The sequence below is a fragment of the Mastomys coucha genome, unplaced genomic scaffold (assembly GCF_008632895.1).
Source record: "Mastomys coucha isolate ucsf_1 unplaced genomic scaffold, UCSF_Mcou_1 pScaffold21, whole genome shotgun sequence".
NCBI classification, from domain to species: domain Eukaryota; kingdom Metazoa; phylum Chordata; class Mammalia; order Rodentia; family Muridae; genus Mastomys; species Mastomys coucha.
In genome coordinates, this window is record NW_022196904.1 from 57,376,905 (window position 1) to 57,394,958 (window position 18,054).

The following is an 18,054-nucleotide window of genomic DNA, read 5'->3' on the forward strand; positions in this document are numbered from 1 at the left end:
GCACTATCCAGGTTACCATCTGTGTTGTAACTTCTACAGGAAACGGAGGAACACATGGGTAAATAGACATGAGCTTACAGTCTGCCTGCCGCTTTTGTCCCAAAGGCTCTGTGTAATGTCCTTCAGGAAGACCATTAATCATAGCCAGAAAGACTGAATTCCAGATGTGGGTCTCATAGCTTCAGGTTTTTTCAAAGACCTACTTTTAATGATGGTTCTTCCAGTTCAGTCATGTCAGGATAGCAGCAGCAGTGGCATGCCCTACCAGGAAAAGCCAGCCCTCAGCAGGCAAAAGTCACCAGGAGGGATTAGGATGAGCAGGGACACCAGGAGAAGTTCTCAGCTGTGCCTCTCACAACAGATGGAAGATCAGCACAAAGACGCTCAACCAAGAAGTGTTACAAAGCAAGCAAGCTCCTCTCACAGTCCACTGAGTCCTATTTACACTCCCTTCAAACATCGTGTGTCCTCCAGGGCTCTTGCCTCATCACATGTCTTGCCTCAGCCTGTGAGTCTGTGTTAGCAAAACTCCACATGACTCTATCTGGCTTCTTGCAAAAGAGACTCTCCTAGCTGCTCATGACACAGTCTTCTCCTGGACGCAGTGGGATCAAGATGTAGAATACTCAGCTCCTTCTCCAGCGCCATTCCTGCCTAGATCTTGCCATGCTTTTACCATGATGATAACAGACTGAATCTCTGACACAATAAGCCAGCCCTAATGAAATATTGTCCTTTATAAGAGCTGCCTTGGTCATGGTTTCTCTTCACGGCAATGGAAACCCTAACTAAGACAGTGCCAGTGTAGAATGACCTGCTATCTGTTCAATAGGATTTTATGGTAGGGGAACACCATAAGGGTCTGCCAGCTATGACCAGTCAGCATCCCAGCAGCTGAGGAAGATACAACCATTATATGGGAGAGAAGCAGAGATCCCATATAGCCCTATAGATTAAAATCTCCTGTAAAGGATGGGGATAAAGGTTTGTATCACTAGGAAACCTATCTAAGTTCTCTAGAAGCAATGTCAACCATAAAAGCCTCAAAGAATGCTTGTATTTGGTGGCCACAACAGTGCAGTGACCCCTCAGAATCCATGGGGCCTGGTTCCAAGAGCCCCACAGATAATATGTTCAGATGCTCAAGCCCCATATGTAAAATGGCACAGTATTTGTACAGATTCTTCGCATATCCTCCTCTGACTTTAAGTCCTTTCCAGGTGACTTACAATCCCTAATACAACATCAATGCCATGGTTTTTCTGCTTTGTGTACAGAAGGACGACAGGGAAACAGTTTGCACATTTTCAGTACAGATGCATTTTGTTGTTGTTCCAAATAAGTTCAATCCATGGTTGACTGAGTCTGCAGGTGAGGAACCCATGGACACGGGGGCCAACTGCCATTGGGTAGAAGTTGTCCTGGTCCCTATTCATGTATATTTTCTCCAAGTTAATGGAGGAGGAATTCCCAGAGGGAGAAAGTCTCAAGATCAATCATGGATCTTTCCTGTGGGCAGGTTTCCTGACTAAGTCTGGAAGGAGGAGTTGAATCGACTTGAAGTGAAATTCAGAGTTGGATTGTGACACAGAACTAAGTATTTTTATTACTGAATTGGGACCGTATTTTGAAACTTAAATTGACTTGACGAAGTAGCTGGAGAACTATTTTTACTATCTAGGAGAGACCAGAAACTTCTTAGGGCCAAAGTTTTCATCCAGGAGCTGAGAAGGAGTCAGACTCCCTGAGTGTCTTTATAGGAACAGTGAGAAGAAAGAAAGAACACACTCCACGGGCAACCTTGACCTTGGGGCTGCTGCGGCTTCCAGCTGCAGGTACATGGGGTGCAGCTCTCTTGTGGAGTAGCGGTGATACAGCCTACCATGCATGACTGCGCTGAAACTTCAACTGAGTATTCTAGTGACTGTAAAAACCTTAGGACAATGCCTGGCACACAACAAGTCCAAAGAGATGACAGCCACTGCTGCTGCTGTTTGTGACAGTAGCAGTAATTGGAGTGATGGTGTTAGGGAGACCCTGTAAGTCAGAAGTCTCTGCTGCTCCAAGCTCGCTGTGTGTCCTGGCCTCCAAAGTTGACTCTCCTGTTAAAGTCAGCTTCCAGTACTCCAGCACTGTAAGGAAGTCCCAAACCACTCAGAAATATGGCCTCTCTCCTCAGCCCAAAGCAACTGTTGGATTTTATGTGGAAATCTTAGACTTCGACTCCTCATTTGGTCTCTATTTAGAGCTTTGAAAATATGAGATGTGCCGTCTATGACTTCTCCCCAGACTCTCACTGAATACTAAGCACTGTTTTCCAGAAAGCTCAGCATCTGGACAGCTATCTAGCCCCTGGGATCACCCATGGAGTTGGACTAGTACCAAAGACTGGTTACCACAACACACCATCTACTCATGAATATCATTAAAGCAAGCTTGGTTCTGAGAAACCTTAAACCTTCAACCTTTGGCTCACTTCTGTCTTTTCTCAGCATTATAGAACATGATTAATGGTGACACTGTGCCACAAAAAAGTTACGTGTGGCTCGAAACTCTAATTCACAATTGATGAGTCCTTTAACAATGGCCCCAGATAGTTTGGTGTTAATGACTAGCCCTGGTGGTCTACTCCTACCAGAAACCCATTACGAAGCCTACCTTGTGCTTTACAGCCTTCCCACCAGATGCTTCTGTCTGCTCACAGGACAAGAGCTTTACTTAACTGTTACTAACCATGCACAGTTGGGTAGAGATGAATAGACATTCTAGAAGTGACTGCTTCAGCCTCCTAGAGATAAGACAGGAAATGGGATGTTCTTAAAGTCATATGCCTTCATGCGGGTCATCTTCCTAGAGTTTTGGACAGAAGGCAACCTGTGATCAGGAACCTTGGGAGGCAGCCAAAGCCAGTGGCTGGCTGTGCAGGATAAAGTGATGCTCTTACGAGCCTGCAGGAGGGGTTGAAAGAGCATTTGAGACTATGGGGAATGAAGACACTGAGAAGCCATAGAAAGGAAGACATGGGGTAGCAAAGAGCTGAGAATGGACACTGACAAACGGTCAGCCTGGTGACTATGGAGGGGGACGTGAGTGAGGGACAACAGGATCACAGCTTTACTCACTCACTTCCTTTATCATTTCATTTTATAGTTTTTGAGATTATAATTACTTCACTTCCCACTTCTCACTCTTCCCTCCAACCCCTCCCATCTATCCCTTGTCTTGCTCACATCCAAAGTCATGGCCTCTTTTACTTTAATTGGTGGTGGTGGTGGTGGTGGTGGCGGCGGTGCTGTGTGTGTGTGTGTGTTCCTAAATATGTAAATATAATCTTCTGAGTCTGTTTAATGCTGTATATATTTTTTCATGGCTGACCATCTGGTATTGGATACAAACTGGTGTGTTCCTCCCTGGAGAAGACCATTTCCCCTGCTCTCAGCAGTCCTTACTTGCCCATAGCCCTTGGTCCACATGTAAGGACTAGTTATTATTAAGAACGGTCAATTTAGGGCCAGAGCAAAAGATGAATTACACATCATAGAAGCTGAAGCAATGAACTGTGAAGGCAGTCCAGTTAAAGTCACACTGGCAACTTTGAAAATGTCTATACAACCAACAGTTTCCCTTGGGGACTTTGAATTTATACCACCTGTGGTCTTAAGGTTGAAGTGTGGTTCAGGGCCTGTACACATTAGTGGACAGCACCTACTAGCTGTAGAGGAAGATGCAGAGTCATAAGATGAAGATGAGGAGGATGGAAAACTCTTAGGTATGTCTGGAAAGGGATCTGCTCCTAGAGATGGTAACAAGGTTCCATAGATGTGCTGGCAAGTAAATGCAAGCAGGTGAAGAAGAGTGAGTCTTCCTTCTTTCAATGTTGTTTAACATCAATCAGTATTTAAGTTGAGATACTAAAAGAATGTTCCCAATTGACATTGACCCACTGTACAAATGCATTTGCGATTGAATGAGAATAGTTATGTTAGGAGTACTCATGACCTTGTTATTGTTTCATATGGACATGAGATATTATTTGTGTCAAGTTAACAAGGAGAGGTGGATTGTGATGGCTCTTCCTGGTTGTCAACCTGACTATGTCTGGAATGGACTACAACCCAGAACTGGATGGCTCACCTGATCCAGATCTTGAGGCTGGAAGGCACAAGCTTCTGACCTGGATCTTGCCATGGAGATCTTGAAGCATAGTGAGCATGAAAAGCCCATGCAAGATAGTACATGATTTTAATCCCAGGGGACTAAGGTAAGGAGATCTCTGAGATCAAGGTCATCCTGGGACAAAGCAGGTGTGGTGATACACACCTTTAATCTGGGCCACACCTTCTGCTGGAGGCCTACATAAGAACATTGGAAGAAGAAAGACTCACTGTTCTCTACCTGCTTACATGTGCTATACCATATATGCTATGTATGCAAGCTAGGCTTATGTCAACTTGATACAAACTATAGTCATCTGAGAAACAAAATCTTGATTGAAAAAAAAAAGGCTTCATAAAATCAGGTTGTGGGCCAGCCTGTAGAGCATTTTCTTAGTGATTGATGGAGGAGGGCCCAGCCCATTGTGGGTGAAGTCATGAGAGGACAGGCTAAAGCTGGGGACGGGGGGGGGGGGGGGGGGGGGGGGGGATACTGTGCTTTTAATTCCAGCACTTGGAAGGTAGAAACAGGCAGATCTCTGAGTTTGGGACCAGCCTGGTCTACAGAGTAAGTTCTAGGACAGCAAGGGCTACACAGAAATCCTGTCTTGGAAAAATAAAAGAAAAGAAAGAAAGAGAGAGAGAGAGAGAGAGAGAGAGAGAGAGAGAGAGAGAGAGAGAGAAAGAAAGAAAGAAAGAAAGAAAGAAAGAAAGAAAGAAAGAAAGAAAGAAAGAAAGAAAGAAAAAGCAGGCAGGCTGAACAAGTCCTGGAAAGAAAGCCAGTAAGCAGCACCCTTCTATGCCCTCTGCATCAGCTCCTGCCTTTGAGTTCCTGTCCTGGCTTCTTTTGATAATAAACTATAGTGTAGAAGTATAAGCCAAATAAACCCTTTCCTTCCCAACTTGCTTTTTGGAGATGCTACTCAGCTGTAAAGGAAAAAATGAAATCATGAACTCTGCAGGTAAATAGATAAAATCATAGAAGGTCATATTGAGTGAGGTAACCCAAACCCAGAAAAGAAAAATGTCACGTGTTTTCTCCCCATGGCTTCTAGCTCTAAATCTTCAAATGTGAGCACATAGCCTGGAGTAATTGCAGAAACCAGGAAAGTAAAAGGGACCATTGCTGAGGTCTGGAGTAAGGGACAATAGAGAGAAGAATGGCAGGTGGTCTGATCAGGAAAATGGGAAGGGAAGGGAAAGGGAGAAATAACAGTAAGATTACCTGAAAAAGTCATAAGAAATCGTATTATTAACTATCTGCCTTAAAGCTACAATAAACAGGCCTGGCAGTGGTGGCACACACTTTTAATACCAGTACTTGGGAGGCAGAGGCAAGCAGATTTCTGAGTTCGAGGCCAGCCTGGTCTAAAGAATGAGTTCCAGGACAGCCAGGGCTATACAGAGAAACCCTGTCTCAAAAAAACCAAAAACCAAAAACCAAAACAAACAAACAAAAAACTACAATAAACATAAGTTTATATGTAAATACACATATACTGTTTGAATAAAATTTTTCATCTAAACTGACAATGCTTCCTCCAAGAGCCAAAGACCACCGAACAAAAACCACAACATCGAGCATGAAAATCCCTCTTTTGAGTTATTGGTCAGGGTTGTCCAAAAAAACTCCCCAAATACTGCAGTCAGTGGCCATTGACCTCTGTGACACCCCAGAGGTGGAAAGTAAGCAAGCCCCTGTTGCTGAAAATACCATACACTTCAGTCAGGGCCCAGAAGCCTCCTCCCTGAGAACTAGCTTCCATAACACCAGAAGGCACCATGCAAGCTTTCTAAGGGAAACAACCAACAGTCCTACCCAGCTAAGATGCCTGTGAACCACAACGAGGACCAGCATGGCACGGAAACCCTAAGGGTGCAGTCATGGCAGGCATACCTTGGTGATAACCAACAGCTTTACAATTGGACTTAGGACTTCTCAAGAAGATGGAAATCATGGCTGAAACTCAGCCAGCTACTCAGGACTAGTGAAGTCATGCATCTTGGAGCAGAACCTACAAACACCATGCCCCCGATAAGTGTAGTGTACATCCCTCAGCATGCAAATCTCTTTTTGCAGCAGATAGACCATTACAAAAAGCCACAACAGAACTGTGGCATCTAGTCCCACCTGAGAGATCTATAGCACTAGCACAGCTTCTGTAGCTACAGTTCAGCTATCAGTTCAGAAGAGGAGAGCAGGAAGGGTAAGTGAAGGCTAATGACCTACAAGCCTCAGGGGACTGAGGAACGCTAGACAGGAGAGCTGACAGGACTGATTGCAGCTCTGGAAACTTCTGAGAAGGAGATCCACACACCAACCTGTGGGCACCTACCACTTCCAGACTGCAGGGAGCCGGACTGTGGGTGGGTCTTCCATCTCCAAAGTTCCCCCTTAGCCATCCTATAAAACCCCAAGATCCCACAGCATGTGGGCAGTCTTCACCCCTACAGAGAGCTTTGTTCTGGTTAAAAGAACCATTCTGCTCCGGCAGATGCCTGTGTGCGCTCTTCTATTTCCAAATCAATTCTGATCTAGTAAGAAAAAGAAGAACAGGAAGTTTACTGTGAGATTGTGTCTCTTATTTTATTTTAAAGGCAACTATACAATATATTATAATTAATTATAAGTCTGTATTGGTGGGCATATTAATTTATGACAATAAGAACATAACAAAGATACCACAATTACCTGAAAAAAAAAAAAGTAAGAAACAGGCCCATTTATAATTGCTACCAAAAGATCAGATACTTTGGAATAAATTTAACCAAGAAGGAGAAAAATCTATACTCAAAACTAAAACATTAGTGAAAGAAATCTGGAAAGGCACAAATGAATAAAAAGATGTTCTCTGTACACGTATTAGATGAATGTTGCTAGAATGTTCCTGCTACTGAAAGGGATCTACACACTCACTGCAATTCACATGAAAAAATACCAATGACATTTCTCATTGGGTTAGGAAAAAAAACAAATTTAAAATGCAAGTGGAACCTCAAAGTAATCTTGAGCAAAGTGAATAAGGCTGAAGACATCACAGTTCTTGATTCCAAAATACACTACAAAGGATGCCTGTTACTGGTTACTGGTACAAAAAGACAGACAGATAAGCCGATGGCACAACGCACAACGTAGAGAAGTCAGCCCACACACTGTTGATTTGCCATTCACAGATTTGCTGAGAACACTCCATGGTGATAGACCACTCTTCCCTATCTTGTACCAGGAAAACCAGATAGCCACATTCAGGAAGGCAAATAGCTGTGTACAGGAGAACGGAATCAAACCTTTCTATCTCATGCTAGTGACAAAAACATTCCCAGTGAGATAATCACTGAAATCTAAGATCAAATACTGCAACTGTAAACATTCTAAAAATGAACATGAGGAAAAGTTCCATAAAATGGCTCTGAGAAATAAAGTTTAGCTGTGACCAAAAACAAACCACAGGCGATGGACCAAAAAAAAAAAAATAAATAAAAAAAAAAAATAAGAAAATGGGTTATATCGAAGTCAAAGGCTTCTGCATCGCAAAGCAAACAGGAAAGAGGATGTCTACAAAATGTACATCTAAGAAGGGAATAAATAACATATAAAATGTTCATATGTGATATATGAAAAATCCTGAAGGGATTCAGCTTGACTACAACAACAAAAGAGCCTGGTTTTAAAATGGGCAAACGGTCCCAGTAGTCACTTCTCAAAAATACACATAAAAATATGAAAAAAAAAAATCTTCCCATCAAGGAAGCACAAATCAGAAAAGACACTGTGATGCGATGGCTAGTATCAAAAATATGAAAGATAATGATACAAACTGATGAGATGGCCGTTTCATGGCATGGTTAAGGGAAGGTTTTTATTGTAGATATGAGCGAGATCAGCCAGAGGCATCTGGAAGAGTCCAGAGCAGGGAGAGAAAGGAGTAGACTGGCCATGGACAGGGCTATCTGTGAGAAAGGAGAGATAGCAGGGGATAGAGAACAGAAAGCCTAGCGAGAGAAGCAGGAGCTGGGGAGAGGGGAGAAACGAGTAGCAGTAGGCAGGGAAGCCAAGGGCTGGAGGGAGAAAGTAAGAAGGGACAGGACACTTACAAAGGCTTTGAAAAGTGTGACAGGGACTTGATAGTAAAGGAGCCTGGAGGCCAGCATGTGCTTCGATATGCTAATAGACACCACAGGTAGCCATTTGTCCCTTCTGCTAACGCTGAGGAAAATGACTCCTTTTGGTAGAGGGTAACAGCTTCACCGAGTTCCTGAGGAATACTGCTTTTATCTGTATAGAAATCCTTCTATAGTCCAGGTTGAGCCCTTTTCTAGATATTCAGGCTGCCTTTTGGAGTTTGGGAAATTGGGAGTTTCCTTTGGACCTAGCAATAACAAGTGTTGACGGGGAGGTAAAGGGAGTCTACTTTGTTCTTGATGGAAGTATAAACACAGCTTTTAGGGCAAACAGTCTGGGGTTCTCAGAAGGTGAGACATTTGACTGACAAGATGCAAAGGAAAAAGAGTGTCATACTGACGGATGCCTGCAAGCCATGCTCGCTGCAGCGTTATGCACAGTAACCAAGACGTGGAAGCAGCCTGTGTGTCCACCAACGGTGAAGGTTACACTGTGGGATCCAGATATGGGGGACTATAAGTCTATCTTTAAAAAGAAGGAAATCAGGATATTTGTAAAAACACGGGTGAGTCAGGAGGACATTGTGCAAAGTGAAATAATTTAGACACAGAAAGAATAATTCCAAGCCATTTCTCTTACTTGTGAAATGTAAAAAAAATGTGGGTTAGGTGTTGTGTGGTAGTTTGAAAAAGAATGGCTCCTTTAGGCTCATAGATTTGAATGCTAGGTCATCAGGGAGTGATGCTATTTGAAAGAATTAAGAGGTGTGGCCTTGTTGGAGTGGGCGTGCCCTTGTTGGAAGAAGTGTGTCACTAGGGGTTGGCTTTGAGATTTCAAAAGCCCATGGCTTGCTTCTTTCTGCCGGTGGATTCAGATATAGAACACTCAGATCATTCTCAAGCACCCTGTCTGTATGACACCATGCTCTCCACCATGGTGACAATGAATTAACCTCTGAAACTGGAAACCAGCCCCAACTAATTTTTTTCTTTTATAAGAATTGCTGTGGTAGGCAAACATTGGATGGAGGTCGGGGACTCTTATGGAAGAGTTCAGTGAAAGATTGAGGCTCTGAGGGGATAGGAACTCCACAGGAATTAGTTGCCAAGAGGCAACTAACCTGAGCCCCTAGAAGCTCTCAGAGAGTGGGCCACCAACCAAAGAGCACACACAGGCTGGACTCAGTTTCCATGTATGCACCCCAACAAATGGAGTGGGGGCTGTCCCTAAAAATGTAGCATAACTGGGGAATCCATTCCCCAACAGGGCTGCCTGTCTGGCCTCAGTGGGAGAGGATATGCCTAAGCTTGCAGAGACTTGATGCACCAGGTCAGAGGAGAAGGGGAGAGTGTATGGGGGGAGGAATGCTGTAGGGTGGAGGACTAGGAAGGAGGCAGCATTTGGGATGTTAATTAATTAATGAATTTTTTAAAAGTTGCTGTGGACCTTGTGTCTCTTCACAGAAATTCAACCCTGACTAAGACAGATATGAAGATGTCTCAAAGGACAATAGTAGTTGCCTTGAAACCCTGACAACCTGAGTTCAGTCCCTGCAAACCATGTAAAAAGCCAAATGCTGTGTTATGTATCTAGAATCTCAGCATTCATATAACAAGCTGGGAGGGAGGCAGGACAAGCAAGCTAGACACTTACCACACAGCAGCACAACCAAGAGAAACCCTGCCTCTAAGTGGAAGAATTCAATATTGAAATGGGTCATGCATGTGTGTGCACATGCGCACATGAACATGAACATGTACATATACCACACACGTAGACACACACATGCACACAAACAAGTAAATAATTAATTAATTAAAATGCTGAATTCACAAAAGCAGAGAGTGGAATGATAATTACCAGGAACTGAGTCAGTAGTGGGGTGCATATAAAAGGAATAAGTGGAAAAGAGCAACTGGGTGACATAGTGACTATGTTTACTAACCGTGACAACAGATTTTATGTTTTCTCACCACTAAAAAGAAGAAATACTGTGAATATGCCTATACAATCAGCAGTATCTAGCCATACCACAATGTTTCCAACCTCTGCATTATGTATCATATTGTAATTCTTTATTGATTCAAGTCTAAATTTTTTTTTTTCAAGACAGAGTTTCTCTGTGTAGCCCTGGCTCTCCTAGAACTCACTCTGTAGACCAGGCTGGCCTCAAACTCAGAAATCCGCCCACCTCTACCTCCCAAGTGCTGGGATTAAAGGAGTATACCACCACTCCCCGGCTCAAGTCTAAATTTTTAAAGTTCTATTAAATAGGAAGTAGAAGGAAAGGAGCAACCAGAGCAAAACCGCATGCGTCCAGGTCCCTGAACCACAGGCATCTGCAGCAGCTGTAGAATCAACTTCCACCGTGCTCAAAGGAAAGAAGAGGCTGTGAGCCCCACCCAGCCGCAGGAGCACAAACCTGGCACACTGTTAGGGCACATGCAAGAGGTAAACTGTTGACTGAAGGTCAACCATAAAAATTAGTACAGTCAGATCAAATCTCTCTCCTCGGGGCTCGGGGAATCCTGCAGGAGGAAAGGCAGAACGATTATAAGGGCAAGAAGGCAAGAGGACACCAAGGAAACGAGGCCTTGGTGTTACCCAGCGTGACCGATACACATAGGAACGCCCAGAGGCTGTGACAGCATGCACAAGACCTGCACATGTTCAAGCCAGACAGCAATCCCAGCACCAAGAAGGGGAAGTGGATAAATGCCAACATTCCTAACCCAGAAGCTATCTGATAACCGTGCAAATGAAAAAGTAGCTTTCTCCAAGGGAATCTAACTATACATGCAAACCTCTATTATGGGTGGGCCCCATGCCAGCAGTAGATGGCTAACACAAACTGGACTCTATCATCTTTGGAGTTCTTTGTCTCATAATGTCTGTCAGGGTTTTTTGTTTTTTTTTTTTAAACTTGTAGGTCCTCGTGTGTGTGCGTGTGTGTATGTTTCTGGTTTTCTTTTAAATAGGTTGCTGTGTATATAAATATGTGTGTGTGTGTATCTACATCTATATACATTTCTCTGGGCTTTTTCTTTGGTTTGTTTTCTTCTGTTTGTTTTGTCTTATTCTGGTTTGTTGGATTTTTTTTATCTTATTTTATTATTATTTCTTAGATACTTGTCCCTTTTCTAAATTTTTTTTAAAGATTTATTTATTTATGCATATGAGCACACTCTAGTTGTCTTCAGACACACCAGAAGAGGGCATCAGATCCCATTACAGATGGTTGTGAGCCACCATGTGGTTAATGGGAATTAAATCGGGACCTCTGGAAGAGCAGCCAGTGCTCTTAACCTCTGAGCCATCTCTCCAGCCCTTGTTTCTTTTCTAACAAGAGACAGAAAGAGTGTTGATCTGAAGGGGGCAAATGGGGAGATTTGGAGGGGGAGAAATCATAATCAGAATATATTATATTTTTAAAATCTGTTTTCAATAAAAGAAAAATAGAGAAAGAATAACAGGCTCAGGAAGACCTGCACTTGAATCTGGGATATGGCTCTGAGGGGTAGTGGTACCTGAGAGAAGGTAGCCACATCCTTTGCTAGTGTTACCTTCTCCAAAGCATACCTACCTCCGAATATACCTAACATACAGGCTGCTTTAAGAACAATCTGAGAGCCTAACACTGGGAGGGCAGAGGCAGGTGGATCTCTGATTTTTGAGGCTAACCTTGCCTACATAATAAGTTCTAGGATAGCCAGAGCTACACAGAATGGCACTGTCTCTCAAAACATAAAAACTAAAAGAAAAAAATTAAAAAAGAAGAAAGAAAGAAAGAAAGAAAAGAGGAGAGAAGAGAAAAGAAAAGAAAGGAGAGGAAAGGAAAAGAAAAGAAGAAAAGAAAAGAGAAAGAATGAGCTGTGCTCTGTTTCCTGGCCACTGGGACACATAAGTCCCACAACTGTACCTGTCCACACTCTAGGCCCAGAACCAGCAGGGCCAAGGACCACAGACTAAAACATCTAAACAGTGAGCAAAGTAAGCAGCCCCTCCCCCACCGCAGCAGTAAGAAAGCTGATAAGTGCAATCTATTTCTGTGAAAAATTACCAAACCAAACCTCCTTATGACACCTCACCCAGGAAAAATACTTTCCCTGTCTTTGCTGCCATTTTACACCTGCTTGTTCCTCCTGTACATATTACCAGGCTGCACTCTGTCCAGAACAAGAATCAACTACTTCATAGTGTATAGAATACCGCTGATACAATAAGTACCCATTACCTTCTAAAGCATGGAGGAGGGATGGAAGGAGCAGAGCTGCATAGGGGCAAGGGTTTGCCATACTACTAAAATTAAGTTACAAACTAGATTGTAGCACACATTAAGTTGTTAAGTCATTAATGGGGACAGTCAAGGCAAATACTAAGAATATAACTTAAAATCATGCAGAGAAACAGTAAGGAATTAAAATTAAACTATATCTTAATACAAAAAAAGATAGTAATCGAGATGTAAGATAGAAGATTTGTGGAAAACCAGCAGGATCCATGGAAACACCACCCTACTATCCACAGTCACATTAAATATAAATGCATCAAACTGTCCAATTAAAAGGCACAAGCTGTCAGCAAGTTAAATAAATGACCACATGGTATGCCTTCTATGTGTCAATCCACTTTAGAATCAAAGACATAAGTGTAAAATGTTAGCAAGAGACACATGGTGCTGAATGAGAAAGCTGCAACACCAGCATCACACAAAGCTGAGGGGATGACCTAAGCTGCTCCTAGAGATGGGGATGACCTAAGCTGCTCCTAGAGACGGGGATGACCTAAGCTGCTCCTAGAGACAGGGATGACCTAAGCTGCTCCTAGAGACAGGGATGACCTAAGCTGCTCCTAGAAATGGGAAGGTTTATAATGATGCATACCGCATGCTAATAGAATAGTAGTAATATTACATATATCAATAGAACTAGATAGAATACAAAAGGGGGAAACACATGGCAAAATACCACACTAGTTCATGATTAAAATATCCAGTACACTGGGAATAGATAGAAACTTTAGAAGTGAGGTGAAGATGGCTGACCAGAATCCCTCAGCTCTTGTCCTCAGGCCAAATACAGCGTAAACAGTGAAGAAACAACTCCACTTAAGTGAAAGTAACTAAAGGAATATGCTATGGCTTGAGCCTGAAGTGTCCCCTGTAATCTCATGTGTCCCTAGGTTGGTAGCACTGTCTGGGGAGGCTAAGAAAGGTGGGACCTAGCTAGTGACTGTGGGTACATATTAGCCCTCAGTCCTGTCTGTCACAGTCGGCTTTCTGATCCACAGCTGGGGGGGAAACAAGCACACACACATACACACACACACACACACACACACACACACACACACACATGCACACACACACACACACACACACATGCACACACACATACACGCACGCACGCACGCGTGCACAGGGGAAATAGATCCATTACATACAGTTTACCTGCTGGTCTGGGTTGAAACCCCCTAAAGCCATGAACAAAATAAATCTTGTCCCCTGTAAGTTGTTTCTATTGACCATTTGGTCACAGTGACTATGAAAATGAAAATATTAACAAATATTTGTTATGCCCAGATCCTAAGGTCCCCAAAGACGACCAGGAGTTGCGCTTGTATACTAAAGCACAGAGTCTTTATTCAAGTTCAAGTTTGGACCCTCAGGCTCCTCCAATGCAGCAGGGTAGCACAGACGGCCCCACGTACCTAAGGTTCAACCTTTTTATTGTGGTTGTAGCAGGGTGATGGGCTTTTCAGGTTGGCAGCTCCATGATTGGCTTGGCATTTGTTACTGGGACTTGGTGCAAGATCATTGGCTAACAATGATTTCGTTTGGCTTAAGCCATCTATCTATATCTATCTAGAGTGTCTGGAATATCAGGTATTTTCCTGCTAGCTCCTGATTGGCCCATGTCTAGGGTGGTACCTTCCTGGAAGAGTCTGTTTTTTTGTTTGTTTGTTTGTTTTCTAGTAATTAGAGTTTAACCTGAGGACTGGGCTTAGGGTATAAAATGGAGGGCTAGTTACAAGATGGAGTCTGTCTTCTCAAGTTGGGGCCCTTCAATACCAAGACCAGTTAAGTCTATCAAAGAACAGCAGGATTTCCCACAGAGTACAAAAACCTAAGGTGGCACATAGTGAGAAAAGGAAATACCTCATTCTGCTATCACATCCTTTGTATGGGCTCAGAACCAGGAAGCTTTTCCTCCATTCTGGAGAAACCCTGCTAATTAAGGTCACAGTCTACCTAGACCAGACAGACAGAGCTCCTCTGAGCTCAGTGCAAAATGGAGGACTCCCATTACCAGTTGGGTTTCCCCTTCTCTGGCCTTGTCTGGGGATCCCAAATCCCACATCCTCTACCTAGGTAAGGTCAAATGTAGTCCTTGGCAGAACTACAAATTCAACTTCCTGTTTTCAAATAAGAATCTGCCCCCAAGTACCTGGGATTTCCGGATTGCTTCTTCACACAAATGAGGTACTCCCAGTACCTTAGACTCTAGCCAATGATTTTCATTTACCCTGAAAACTCCTTCACAACGTGTAGGCTAAGTGAAAAACTGAAAATGATATGGGATTTTGAAACCTCAAAGTCCCTCACCACTACCACCCCCAGTGACACACCTCCTCCAATGAGGCCACACCTCCTAATCCCTCTTAAGGAATGCCACTTCCTAATGACCAAGCATTCAAATATATAAGCCTATAGGGCCATTCTCATTCAAACTACCACACCAGCTGTTTTCAAGTCAGGTGCTCTGAAACCCAGCTGCTCTGCAGCTACTCTTGGATCATGTTAGACCCAACATGAAGATGGAATTTTTATTAGCTATGACTCCCTGTTATGAGAAAACGAGATTATAAGTAGATGAAAAACACCCATCCTGCTGCTGGCCCAAAGTCCTTTAGCCTGAGACACCAAGGCACAGCCATTGTTGCTGATGGCCATCACAACTGATACTACTATGCTAAAATCTACTGCAGGTGCCCATTCTATAGAATCTTTTTTTTTTAACCATTCTATAAAATTTAAAGCAGGCAAATTATCTCCCAAACACAGCATCACAAGAAATGTAAAAAAATAAGAAGACATACCATGAAATAAATGCAGGGATTCCCCTAGCAATTGACCCTAGAGAACAAAGTATAGGAAGAGAGACTGAATGGAAAGAGAGATTAAGGAAAGTCAGCAAGGTTTGATTTTTTTTTTTAGAATACAGGAATTAATCCCACAAAATCAGAAAAAACAACACATGATCTGAATGCTAAATGCAACACAGAGCTACATGTTATCTGTCTGTCCCTTATCTGAAATGCTGGGGACCAGAGCTCCTTAGGTTTCAGAGTTTCTCAGATTTGAAGTATTTGTAAGTATGAAGTTTGTTACCAGTTGATTAGCACTAATCCAAAAATTAGAAATTCAAACTTTTTTGTGCAGTGTGTTAGCACTACAAATGTTTCACATTTGTGAGCATTTCAGATGTTCTCATTAGGGGTGCCCAACTTACATAGTAAAATAATCAAACACAGATTTGAGAGCTGAAGACCACAACAGAAGAAATAAAGAATCAATGGAGAGCACCAGCAGCCGTAGATCTATCTGGAACAGTCTCTGGATTTGAAGGTAGGGCTTTTAAAATTACCCATTCTGAGGCTGGAGAGGTGGCTCAGCAGTTAAGAGTGGTTGCTGCTCTTCCAAAGGACCAAAGCTCTATTCCTAGCACCTATAGCTCCACTTCTTATGGATTCAATGCCTTCTTCTGGCCTTCAAGGATACTAGGCAGATAGGTGATGCACATGCTCTTACACATAGTAAAAATAAAACAATTTAAATTACCCAGTATCTGAGGAAAATGACATTTTTAAGTAAAGATGAGCTGGGATCACTGAGTGAACAAGGTTGACAACTAAGTCACTGGAGGTTCAGAGAAAGAGGCAAAGACAGGAATTTATTTTAACAAATAACTGAAAAGTTCCTGTGACTTAGGGAGGATTTAGACATCTCTATGCATGAAGTCGAAGACTCCCCCCAAAAGATTCGGCCTGAAGGGGTTCTTGCCAAGGCACATAAGTAAACCGGCCAAAGCCAAAGGCAACACATTGTAAAAGCTGCAAGAGAAAGTCAAGTCATATGTAAAGGGATCCCTGAAAGTTTATCAGGGATTGGAATGGAAAAAAAGCAAAACAAAACAAAACAAAACAAAACCAAGAAGAAAACAAAACAAAACAAACAACAATCCCCCTGACATCTAACAGTATTCTACCCAGCAAAACTGTCCTTTGGAAAAGAAAGAGAAAGCCTTTCCCAGACAGACAAAAGACAGACAATACAGGAGGGTATGGAATTCATTCATTGAAGACAGCCAAATCCAGCAGTGTTATAGTTCTCTGTAACTGTGCATATCTTTAATACAAAGATTAAAAGTTAAAAACCACCAAAAATAATTCTAGGCCTGGAGAGATGGCTCAGCAGTTAAGAGCACTGGCTACTCTTCCAGAGGACCTAAGCACAATTGCCAGCAACCACATGGTGGCTCACAACCATCTATAATGAGATCTGATGCCCTCTTCTGGCACACAGGTATACATGCAGATAGAGCTTTCATACACTAAGTAAATAAGTAAATCTTTTAAAAAAAATAATAATTCTAGCTACAGGAAATTATTAAGGAATAGATAATATAAAGGAACGAGGACATAGCTTTACAGTAGAACACGTGCCCAGGATATTTGAGGTCATGGGTTCAAGTCCTAGAACTGCCAAAAACTTGTCAAACATTCTTATGAAATATTTAAAAATGCATATCAAATATATAAACTGTGTGGTCCAGGTTAAAAAGCTACAGGGTTTTAAATTTTTAATTAATACATATATGTAACACATTCTGGTCGTAGTAACTCTCTACATCCTTCCAATGCCTGCCAACCCTCCTCCTCCTTCCGACAAGCTCCCTGGTCTGAGGAGGGATTTACAAACAACTGATCAGTGCATGCAGCAGAAACTCTCACCACAGTTTCTTCTTCCTAGGTAACTATAACCTGAAACTGCTCCCTAGAGAGGCCTACAAATGAGATTAGCTGGCCCTCCTACTCATTCAGCTGTGTACAATAAACCCACCCTTTTGATCAGCAGTATATAATCAACATTGAATTTCCAGGCTGCTGGCTCATTTCCATGAGAGTGTAGAGCTCACCTAATCCCAGCTTTTCTGGGCACGTGTCTGTGCGTCTGTCCTGTCTTCCTTCCCTATCACCCCAGTCACTTCAGTCCTAAAGCTGTGCAGGTCACAGCACATGGTCTAATATATAAAAATCCCAAAGGCACAGAGAAAACCTATCAGAACTAACACATTCAGCCACGTGGTAGGATGCAAAGGAAGCAGTGCTGCTGTGTGCCAGTAATAACGGATTTGAAATAGAAATCTAAAGAACAATCCTATTCACAGCGGGTACAAAATGTCCAAGAATAGATGGAACCAGAGAGGAAACAGCTCTGTGGGATTGCAGAGAATAGAGCAACACCCTCTCTTAGTCAGGGTTTCTAGTCCCACAATGAAACACCATGATCAAAAGCAACTTGAGGAGGGAAGGGTTTATTTCATCCACAGTTTCATAGAACAGTTCAGCATCAAAAGCAGTGATGGCAGGATCTCAAGCAAGGCAGGAACCCGCAGGCAGGCAGGCAGGAACCCGCAGGCAGGCAGGCAGGCAGGAACCCACAGGCAGGCAGGCAGGAACCCACAGGCAGGCAGGCAGGCAGGAACCCACAGGCAG